Genomic DNA, 11076 nt, shown 5'->3' with positions numbered 1-11076 from the left:
CGCTTCCCTGTTTCTCTGCCTAGCTAGTCTGTACATGTCTTTCTCACCTTCTTTGGTCTCCAGTCTTTCATACAACTCCTGGTATGCATCTGCTTTCACCTTTGCTACAGCTCTTTTTGCCTTCTGTCTAATCTCTTTGTATAACCTGCTGCTTTCCTCGTCTCTCTGCTTGTCCCAATTCTTCTTTGCTAACCTCTTCTCTTTTATAATTTTCTGCATTTCTTTGTTCCACCACCATGTCTCCTTGTCTTCCTTCCTCCTTCCCGATGACCACCCTAGCACCTTCCTTGCTGCCTCTCTTACTAGTACAGCAGTAGTATTCCAATCTTCTGGCAGACTTCAATGACCACTCAATGCTCGTTTCATTTCTTCCCTAAACTCCTTCTGAAGTTCAACCTCTTTTAGTTTCCACCACTTAATCTTCGGCTCCACTATTTCATGCTTCCTATTTTTTACTTTCAAGTTCATCCTGCACACGACCACTTGATGTTGTCTAGCTACACTCTCCCCTGCCATAACTTTACAGTCTCCAATCTCCTTCAGGTTACCCCTTCTGCAGAGTATGTCATCCGCCTGTGTAGATCTTCCTCCACTCTTAAACATCACCCTGTACTGCTCTTTCTTCTCGAAGTATGTATTGACTATTGCCAAATTCATCCTCTTTGAAAAATCAACCATCATTTGCCCTTCCAAATTTCTCTCTCTTACACCATATTTACCCATAACATCCTCATCTCCTCATGTCCTCATCACAGCCACTCCAAATGCCTTCCTTAAATACTGGGATACATTTTCAAACCTATGTGAAATTACAGCAAACAGTGAAGTGAGGTCCATACATAAGAAAACAACAAGGTGTGTACCACAGGTATGAATTGCTTTGCTTTTAGCATCAGATTGTCTTTTTGAGACACAGGTGATTAAGATTTAGATGTATGTGAAAAACATTACAAATAGTGTCATACAACATTGTACATTGATACAAAACTGTAATAGACAGCTCATAGTAATTAGTCAACTTTATGTCCCCACAAATTAGCTTCATCAAACTTGGATTATTACAGAATATGTCTACAATTTTTGTGCTACAAACCTCTTGATGGTAGGTCAGAGCAATAAGTAAACAAACCATGGTGTAACACTTCCTGATGAAGGTGGAGCACAGAAGCACGGTCGGCAAGAGTTGATGTTTATCCAAACCTTTAATGAGCTTTTCAGCTTCCTTTTTAGCTATCATTCATTCATTTACTCACTCACTCTCACACACACATGCATTGTGGTTGGGGAGAGAGCTCCCCTCCTCTGTTCTCTCTCTCCTTTTATGCTCTGTCCCTGTAACAAACAGTGACACACACACACACACACACACACACACTAATTGACAGCAGGTGGAATGACTTAGCCACTTACCTTCCCCAACCCTGCCCTCCATTCACAGACTGCTGCTTGGTCACGCCCATGCTGCCACACACCCCCACTGCCCGACTCAGGCCAGGGAGCCATCCAGCCTGAAGCTGACTCCCCCCCCCCCCCCCCCCGGCGGGACAGGAAGTCCGCCACCACCATCTGCGCCCCCGGCCTGTGGATCACCTCGAACTTAAATGGCTGGAGGGCGAGATACCAATGGGTGATCCGTGGATTGGAATCCTTCATGCGGTAGAGCCACTGGAGGGGCGCATGGTCTGAACAGAGAGTGAAAGGGCGCCCCAGCAGGTAGTATCGGAGGGCGAGGACTGCCCACTTCATGGCGAGACACTCCTTCTCGATTGTGCTGTACCTGCTTTCATGCATCGAGAGTTTCCGGCTGATGTACAGCACAGAGCATTCCTCACCCTCCACCTCCTGAGACAAAATGGCCCCCAGCCCTCTGTCCGATGCATCAGTCTGCAAAATAAATGGGAGAGAGAAGTCAGGGGAGTGTAAAAGTGACCCCCCACACAGTGCAGCTTTTACCTCCGAGAAAGCCTGTCGGCACTGCTCCATCCACTGGACAAGATCTGCAGCCCCCTTTTTAGTGAGATCGGTTAGCGGGCTGGTGACGTCTGAATAATTAGGTAGAAACCTACGATAATAGCCAGCCAGCCCCAAGAACCATCTCACCTCCTTTTTGGTCTTGGGCCTTGGGCAGGCCGCAATTGCTGCGGTCTTGTTAATTTGGGGACGCACCTGCCCATGGCCCAAGTGGAACCCCAGATACCGTACTTCCACCCGCCCAATCGCACACTTTTTTGGGTTAGCTATGAGGCCTGCTCGCCTCAGCGACTTTAGGACAGCCCTCTGGTGTTCCAAGTGCCGCGGCCAATCATTACTGTAGATTACAATGTCATCTAGATAGGCAGCCACGTAGGCAGCGTGAGGGCGGAGGACCCTGTCCATAAGCCGCTGGAACGTAGCGGGCACCCCAAACAACCCAAAAGGGAGCGTGACAAATTGGTGTAATCCAAACAGTGTGGAAAAGGCCATTTTTTCTCGGGATAGAGGAGTCAAGGGGATCTGCCAATATCCCTTTGTTAGATCCAGTGTCGAATAAAAGCGAGCAGCACCTAACCGATCAAGCAACTCATTAATGTGAGGCATTGGGTATGCGTCAAATTTAGACATGGCGTTGACCTTTCTATAGTCCACACAGAACCAGACCGACCCGTCAGTCTTGGGAACCACTGGGCTGCTCCAGTCACTGTGGGACTCCTCGACTATGCCCATTTCGAGCATTTCAGCTATGCACTACCACCCCTGGGGTCATTTCGATGTGGTGTTCTATGAGGCGGGTACAACCAGGAAGGGGCAAGAACACATCGGAAAATTCCTTCTGCAACTTTGCTACCTCCGTGAGTTGGGCCGGTGAAAGGTGGTCTCCACAAGGAACCGGAGTGGTCCAAGATGTTATCTTTTTTACCTCCGGCCCCAGCTCTGCCTTCTCTGGGACTACTGACACCAACGCCACAGGCACCCCCTCATTCCACCATTTTAAAAGGTTGAGGTGGTAGACTTGCCATGCCCCACCCCTATCCATTCACTTCACCTCATAGTTGACATCCCCGACTTGCCGTGTGACCTCAAAGGGCCCTTGCCACTTGGCGACTAATTTAGAACTCGACGTGGGCAATAATACGAGCACTTTATCTCCCGGCGTGAACTCTCTAAGGCGCATGCCCCTGTCATACAGCTGGCTTTGATGTTCTTGTGCCTGCCATAAATTCTCCTGGGTTTGGTGCGTGAGGGTGTGGAGTTTTGCGCGCAGGTCAAGAATGTACTGGATTTCATTTTTACTCAGTGAAGGTCCCGCCTGGGCGGCACGGTGGTGTAGTGGTTAGCGCTGTCGCCTCACAGCAAGAAGGTCCTGGGTTCGAGCCTCGGGGCCGGCGAGGACCTTTCTGTGTGGAGTTTGCATGTTCTCCCCGTGTCCGCGTGGGTTTCCTCCGGGTGCTCCGGTTTCCCCCACAGTCCAAAGACATGCAGGTTAGGTTAACTGGTGACTCTAAATTGACCGTAGGTGTGAATGTGAGTGTGAATGGTTGTCTGTGTCTATGTGTCAGCCCTGTGATGACCTGGTGACTTGTCCAGGGTGTACCCCGCCTTTCGCCCGTAGTCAGCTGGGATAGGCTCCAGCTTGCCTGCGACCCTGTAGAAGGATAAAGCGGCTGGAGATAATGAGATGAGATGAGAAGGTCCTGCCTCCCAATTTTCCCGTAGCACGTCCAGAATGCCACGTGGCTTATGCCCATATAATTATTCGAAGGGAGCAAACCCTGTGGAGGCTTGCAGGACTTCTCGTACTGTGAACAACAGGGGCTCAAGCCACTTATCCCAATTACATGCATCTTCACTTACGAATTTACGGATTATGTTTTTGAGTGTCTGGTTAAATCGCCCTACTAAGACATCTGTTTGTGGGTGATAAACACTGGTGCGGATAGACTTGATCCCCAGTAACCCATACAGCTTGCGCAGTGGGCATGACATAAACAAAGTGCCTTGGTCTGTCAGGATTTCTTTTGGAATCCCGACCTGGGAGATAAAGCAGAAGAGCGCTTCAGCAATACTGTGTGCTGAGATATTGTGGAGAGGCACTGCTTCCGGATATCACGTTGCATAGTCCACTAGAACTAAAATAAAGCAATATCCCCGTGCTGACCTATCTAATGGCCTGACAAGATCCATCCCAATTCACTCAAACGGGGTCTTGATTAGAGGAAGAGGGCACAAAGGCGCTTTTGGAGTGGCTGCGGGATTTACTAATTGGCATTCATGGCATGCCGCACACCACCGACGGACATCCCCGCGAATCCCTGGCCAATAGAATCGGGCCATTATTCAGGCTAGTGTTTTATCTTGCCCCAAGTGTCCAGCCATGGGATTAAAGTGAGCTGCATGGAACACGAGTTCCCTACGGCTCTTTGGGATTAATAACTGGGTTATTTGTTCCTTGGTTTGAGTGTCCTGCGTCACTCGGTACAATTTATCTTTAATAATGGCAAAATAGGGGAAGGTCGGTGCTGTGCTTGGCTGAAGAGTTTGACCATTGATTACTCACTTGGTCAAACGCATGCCGCAGAGTCTCGTCTCGCGACTGCTCTAATGGGAAATCCCCAAGGGAATCCCCGAGAGAGGGAGGAGGAGCGGGCTGTTCCTCAGTCTGTCGCAGTGTTGATGTAGACAACTCTGTGACAGCTTCTCTAGTCAACGCCACACCAGGATCTTCCCGTGACCTACTAGTGCAGGACCCACTGCATGTTAAATATTCCATTAGGTTTTTAAATCCTGGCCAATCAGTACCCAAAATCAATGAGTGGGTGAGACAGGGACTAACCGCCACCTTTATTCTATGCATTTGACCCTGGAATAGAATTTGGACAGACACTAGAGGGTAATGGTGAACATCCCCGTGCACACACAATACTTTCACTGCTTGTGCTTACCCCAATGCCTCACCTTGCACCAGGCATTGGTGAATTGAGGTCTGATTGCACCAGAATCCACCAAAACGTGATATGTAGCCCCATGGATACTCACCGGTATGCGATACATTCCGGCCCGATCGGGGGCAGTTTCTGGTGCGTCAGGGATCCAGATTACAGCACCCACCTCCCTTGTGGAACTCTGGCCTCGGAGATGCTCCAATTCCCTGCCGCGCCAGCACACCGGCCCAGGCTTTCCCTCTGCACTGGTGTTATGGGTGTCACTCACCTGAGGGGGAGACAACACAGACACAGGAGAGGGAGAGGGGAGGACACCACAGGTGCGACGGGACGGCTGGGGAGGGGCCAGCCACTGCCTCCATGGCAGGGGAATGGGACGAAAGACAGGGGGAGAAAAGAGAGAGAGAGAAGAGAAGTGAAGGGAGATGCCTCGTCTGCCTGCCGTCAGAGCCACCTCCAGATGGTCCTCCGCCAGCTTGATGGCTTGCTCCAGCGACACTGGGTGATGACACTGGACCCATTCCGCTGTTCCTTCCGGAAGTCGAAAGACAAACTGCTCCAGTGCCACCAGATCAATGATCTTGTCAGTGTCACAGTTTTCCGCCTTCAGCCACCGCCGACAGGTGTCCCGGAGTTGCTGGCCAAATGCAAACAGCTGGCCGACTTCCTCCAATGCCAGCATCCGGAAGCGCTGGCAATGTTGCTCCGGGGAGCGGCCGAGCCGCTGCAGGATGGCTTTTGTCAGGTCAGCATAGACCAGCCGGCTGTCAGCAGGGAGCTGCTGCACTGCGAGCTGCACCTTGCCAGTCAGGAGCGAGAGAAGGCGCGCCACGTGCTGCTCCTGCGGCCACCCCCACACCTCGGCTGCTTGCTCGAAAAGAGCGAGAAATGCTTCCGGATCGTCCTGCGGTCCCATCTTTGTGAGGGTGGCGGCAGCGGTGGTTGACGCCCCTGCTGACGTGAGCCAGTGCCAGAATGCCTGGCAATCTTCCTGCTGGGCCAGCATCAAGGCTTCGAAGCATTGCTCCTTCTCCTTTCAGAGGGTGATCAGCACTTGATGCTGGTTCTGCTGGGCGGTAGCGAGGACAAGGATGAGCTCTTCGAATGGCGGGGACTCCATGGGGTGGTTCTCTTCTGTGCTCCCGGGTTTTGGCACCACTGTAACACTTCCTGATGTGGGTGGAGCACAGAAGCATGGCAGGCAAAAGTTGATGTTTATCCAAACCTTTATTGAGCTTTTCAGCTTCCTTTTTAGCTATCATTCATTCATTCATTCATTCATTCATTCATTTACTCACTCTCACACACACATGTATTGTGGTTGGGGAGAGAGCTCCCCTCCTCTGCTCTCTCTCTCCTTTTATGCTCCTTCCCTGTAACAAACAGTGATACACACACGCACTCACACACACAAACTAATTGACAGCAGGTGGAATGACTTAGCCACTTACCTTCCCCGATCCTGCCCTCCATTCACAGACTGCTGCTTGGCAATGCCCCCGCTGCCACAGACGGTTAAATCTGTGGTCAACACTGCTGCTATTATCTTCAGCAAATTATTTGGGGACATCATGGTATTCAAATTATTTGGGGACATCATGGTATTGTATTTCAGTGGGTAGCAAATTGCAATATATCTGTCATAAGCCATAGCAGTCAGAATAAGAAGTGATCCAGCCCCATACAAATGTACAAAGAAGGCTTGCACATAATAAGCAGAATAAGAGATTGATCTATTCTGTGAAAGCATACTACAGATTATCTGAGGAAAAAGGGCAGATACCTAAAATGTCATTGATTGGCATGTTAAACAACAGTATGTACATAGGTTTATGAAGTTTTTGGTTCAGAGCAATTATTAGCAATAATGTAATATTGAAAAACAAAATAACACAATAGATAAGGGCTCCAAACATAAACAATGGTAAAATATTAGATGGTGATATGTCCACTGGTTCCAAAGTGAGGAGACTTGAATTCATGGGTGTATTAGAGTTCATTATCTTTCTCTTTATTGAATAGACCTAAAATAGACAGAAAACAGATGAAAAAGTTCAGACAGTTTTCCTAAAATATGCACAAATTTAATGAATTAATAAATGAATGAATAAATACAAGCAATTTGGTTACCCCAGATCTCTGATCATAGTATTTAGCAAAATGTTGTAAAAATTGAAGAGTATGATAGGAACCTCTCAGATGCCCATCATTTTCGAAGAGGGAAAGTCTTAACAATTTACTTCAGTTTGACCTTTTATAGACCCTTTTCAGTCACGTGACCTTCGTAAACGCGACCACCATTTTGGACATGTAGCGGACTTCGGCTTGAATTGGTTTGAATGCGAGGAAGGCGACAAATGGAGAACATACAAGAAAAAGGAGCGAGATGCAGAAAACACCTTCGCTATCCAGCAACGTAGGGCATTTACAGGGCGAGCAGAGGGAGAGGTATTTGCAAAAATTGAGGTTAGCAGGCTTAGAGAGCGACGTTTATCTGCTTCCACCTAGATTGTTTACTGACGTACGGAAATACACGAAGCCCTCGTCTTTACCTGACTTCGGCCCACATGATCTTTATACCTATGTCGTTAAAAACCCATCGCCATACACAGGTATTGATCTGAAAACTCTTGTTTTGAACACTTATTTGTAGGCAGTGCTTAATTTGTAAAGTGGGAGGTCCTGGAGCGCAGAGGATGACCGGCTCCGGTGCGGAAAAAAAGAGGGGGTGGGCGCAGCGCTGCGCTTCTGGGCATGTTTTGTAATAACACTGCAAATTAAGTTCATCTGCAGATATTTTGTGGATGTCGTTTCATGAGAGAACTCACCAACAAGACAGATATCAAAATCAGACATTAACACTAAATAAACTTGCAATTTTTTATTTAATTATTTGTTTTTTTTTGTTACATAGTCAAAAGAGGTGTCGGATCACCGGATCCAGTGTAAATAGCTGCCAGAGCCAACGCCCGAGGTTCCGGACCGTGCTCCGGCTGGCTTGCTCCCCCTCAAATTAAGCGCTGTTTGTAGGACACTGCCTCTGATCTGTCCTACAGTCTACCAACAGCAAAGGAACACAACGCTAGCTAATGTCGTTAGCTAATAGCTACTACAGAAGAACAAAGAGGTTACAATGGGTTATTTTAGCCTATTTGGTTACACACTCGCCGCCAGAGAATGTTAACAGCAATGTAATGCCTTTTCTGGCTAATTTTATTCGTCTTACCTCCAACAAAGTGGTCACTGCACAAGCACTGGTATGCTGAGGGCTGCCAATCTTTCCTGTTTATGGCCGCTATCCATCTTCTCCGTCGGTCAGCATCTACCGGGATCCGATAAAATGATAACCCTTGCCTTGTTTGTTGATGGTTACTACATCCAGGTGCACAACAATATAGTGGCATGATGGAAGTCTTGCTGAAAATAAACACTTTCTTTGCTGCCGTTCCTCAATGCTGGCTGTGGTAAACTACTGGTAGTACATGTCCAAAATGGCAGCCGTGTTTGTCGTGACGTCACATGAAAAGGGTCCATACATTCTGAATTCATGGCCAGTCCTTTTTAACGCCAAAATGCTCTGTTGCATGGACATTTGCCTTGGGACAACTGCTGGGTAATCCAATGAGTTGGAACAATAATCAATCTAATGGGATTAAAATACATGGTAACACTCTAATCCCTTCAGACCCTGCATCCCTGAATAATCAATGCTTCTGAGTTTTTTTTTCTTTTTCTAAAATGCAAACGTTCATAGAATTCCCATCCATCCACGATCTATAATGCTTATTGTCAGGGATGCGGGGGAAACTGGAGCCAATCTGACTTTGGGTAGTCTCATTCAAAGAAATTGTAAATTGTAAATCTTAACAGCACATTATACATACATACATACATACATACATACATACATACATACATACATACATACATCTTACCAGACATTTGAGGTTATTCAAGCTGATGAAATAAAACTTACTCAAACAGGAATTTGAGGTAAAGTGAATTAATTCAAATGTATTATATTTACTTATTTTCTCTCAGTTAATTCCCTTGGTCATGACAAAACCTAAACTACAAAATTCATACTTCTCTGAGTATGTCTACTGGAGACAAAATGTTTCAATTTTTTTTCCTGATTATACATAGATTGTCATCTTGCAATCCTGCTCATATTTCAGTGGTATTCACTCTTTGATACCATGTTTTAATTTAGCGATGTTTCTCATGTATAGGTTAAGGAATAGCCCATGCTGAACTGTGCTGTTAGAAAATAATCATTGCCAGGGTGGTCAGGAAGTCAGGGGAATGTAATGGCAATTTTCCACAGCATGATGATGGCTCAATTCAACTCAACTTGACAATACCTGACTTACTTGAGGTATCAGGAGTTCATTTTCCACTATCCCCTAACTGTAGCTGGTATTCATACTGATGCTGCATGAAATTGCAGTGATGTCATCTTCAGTGTGATGCGTGCGCACACACACACACACACACACACACAAACAATGGAGAATTTAGAAGGCATGCTGTTGTTGATTCTCAGGATGCAGCTGTTTGTTACATCGCAGAGGCAAAGTTTCAGAAGAGGCTGAATGCAGCAAAAGAAAAGTTTGCTGAGGAGAAAACAAGGGAGACTTTGGGGAATACTACTCCAATGTTCAGATGATGAGAGGACTGCTCAAAGGTGATGCAAGAGGGTATGTTAAACTGGGAGCAAACGTTAGCATAATCTTTAGGGTCAGAGTCACGATATATGAATAGTCCAGTGTTACAAAATATTTAATGAACTTTAGCTACCACTGTTATTTATTAAAATGTGTATGCCATGTACACTGATCAGCCATAACATTATAACCACTTCCAGGTGCAATGAATAAAATTGATTATCTCATTACAATGGCACTTGTCAAGGGGTGGGATACACACACATATATATATATATATATATATATATATATATATATATATATATATATATATATATATAAGGCAGCAAGAGAACAGTCAGTTCTTAAAGTTGGTGTGATGCTGAAAAAGTTAAGTCTGGGTAAAACAGAAAGGTGTTGGCATTAACATTTTCAGCAGTTTGTGCTACAGTAGCTCTTCTGTGGGATTGTACCATATGGGCTAGGCTTTGTGCCCCATGTGAATCAATGAGCTTTCAACACACATGACCCTGCCACTGGTTCATTGGTTGTCCTTCTGTGGACCACTTTTGGAAGGTACTAGCCACTGCATCCTGAGAACACCACACAAAATGAACCATGTTGGAGATGCTCAGACCCAATCATCTAGCCATCACAATTTGGCCCTTGTAAAATTCACTGAGCTCATTATGCTTGCCCATGTTTCCTTCTTCCAACAGATCAACTTCAAGAACTTACTGTTCTCTTGCTGCCTAAAATATCCCGCCCCTTGACAGGTGCCACTGTAATAAGGTAATCAATGTTATTCACTTCACCTGTCAGTTGCCATAATGTTATAGCTGAACAGTGTGTGTGTGTGTGTCTGTGATTTCAGATGTTTTACTGTTTGCAAAATTACTGTTACCGAAAGTTTCAGAAGCATCTGTTTGGCCATTCAACCAAGGTACCAAGTGGTGGGATGTGATTCTTCCTATCTTCACTCACACTCAGAGTAGCAGGTCGACAACCAGAAAATCTGCCAAGCACAAAAAATGGTTGAACTAGCTTTTTCTAGACAAAATGGAAGGTGGCATTGATTTATTTAACTGATTATTGTGAGTTTGTAGATGTAAATCATGACTTTTCCATGCATACTAAGGTGAAGTTTGGTGTTCTAAAGGTTCTGTCTGAGGTCTAGTGTTTTTTTTTTTTTTTATATATGCTACCTCTGGGGAATATTATTCATAGACACATGATTAGCTCTTACTGTTATGCTGATGACACACAGTTGTGTGTTTTAGCAAAGCCTGATGAGAGACACCAGCTCAATAAATTTGAGAAATGTGTAAAAGCCATGAGACAGTGGATGCTTACAAACTTCTTTCTACTTAATTCTGACAAGACAGAAGTATTCATACTTGGACTTCATGAAACTAGAAGTAAGCTTTCTGATTCCATAGTAACTCTGGATTTTATAACTTTCTCTCTCTCTTTTTTTGCTTAGATATTCATTTTATGAGGGCGGCATG

At 45.8% G+C, this 11076-nt stretch overlaps 1 pseudogene; it reads right to left on the bottom strand.

Annotated features, from left to right (window-relative positions):
* Window positions 1-738: 738 nt before the first annotated feature.
* LOC132901179 (putative gustatory receptor clone PTE01) lies at window positions 739-6919 on the bottom strand (annotated as a pseudogene).
* Between the last annotated feature and the right edge of the window lie 4157 nt (window positions 6920-11076).

Source organism: Neoarius graeffei, chromosome 17 (genome assembly GCF_027579695.1).
Source record: "Neoarius graeffei isolate fNeoGra1 chromosome 17, fNeoGra1.pri, whole genome shotgun sequence".
Taxonomy (NCBI): domain Eukaryota; kingdom Metazoa; phylum Chordata; class Actinopteri; order Siluriformes; family Ariidae; genus Neoarius; species Neoarius graeffei.
The sequence above is the reverse complement of the archived record's forward strand: the minus strand, read 5'-3'. Positions and strand labels throughout refer to the sequence as shown.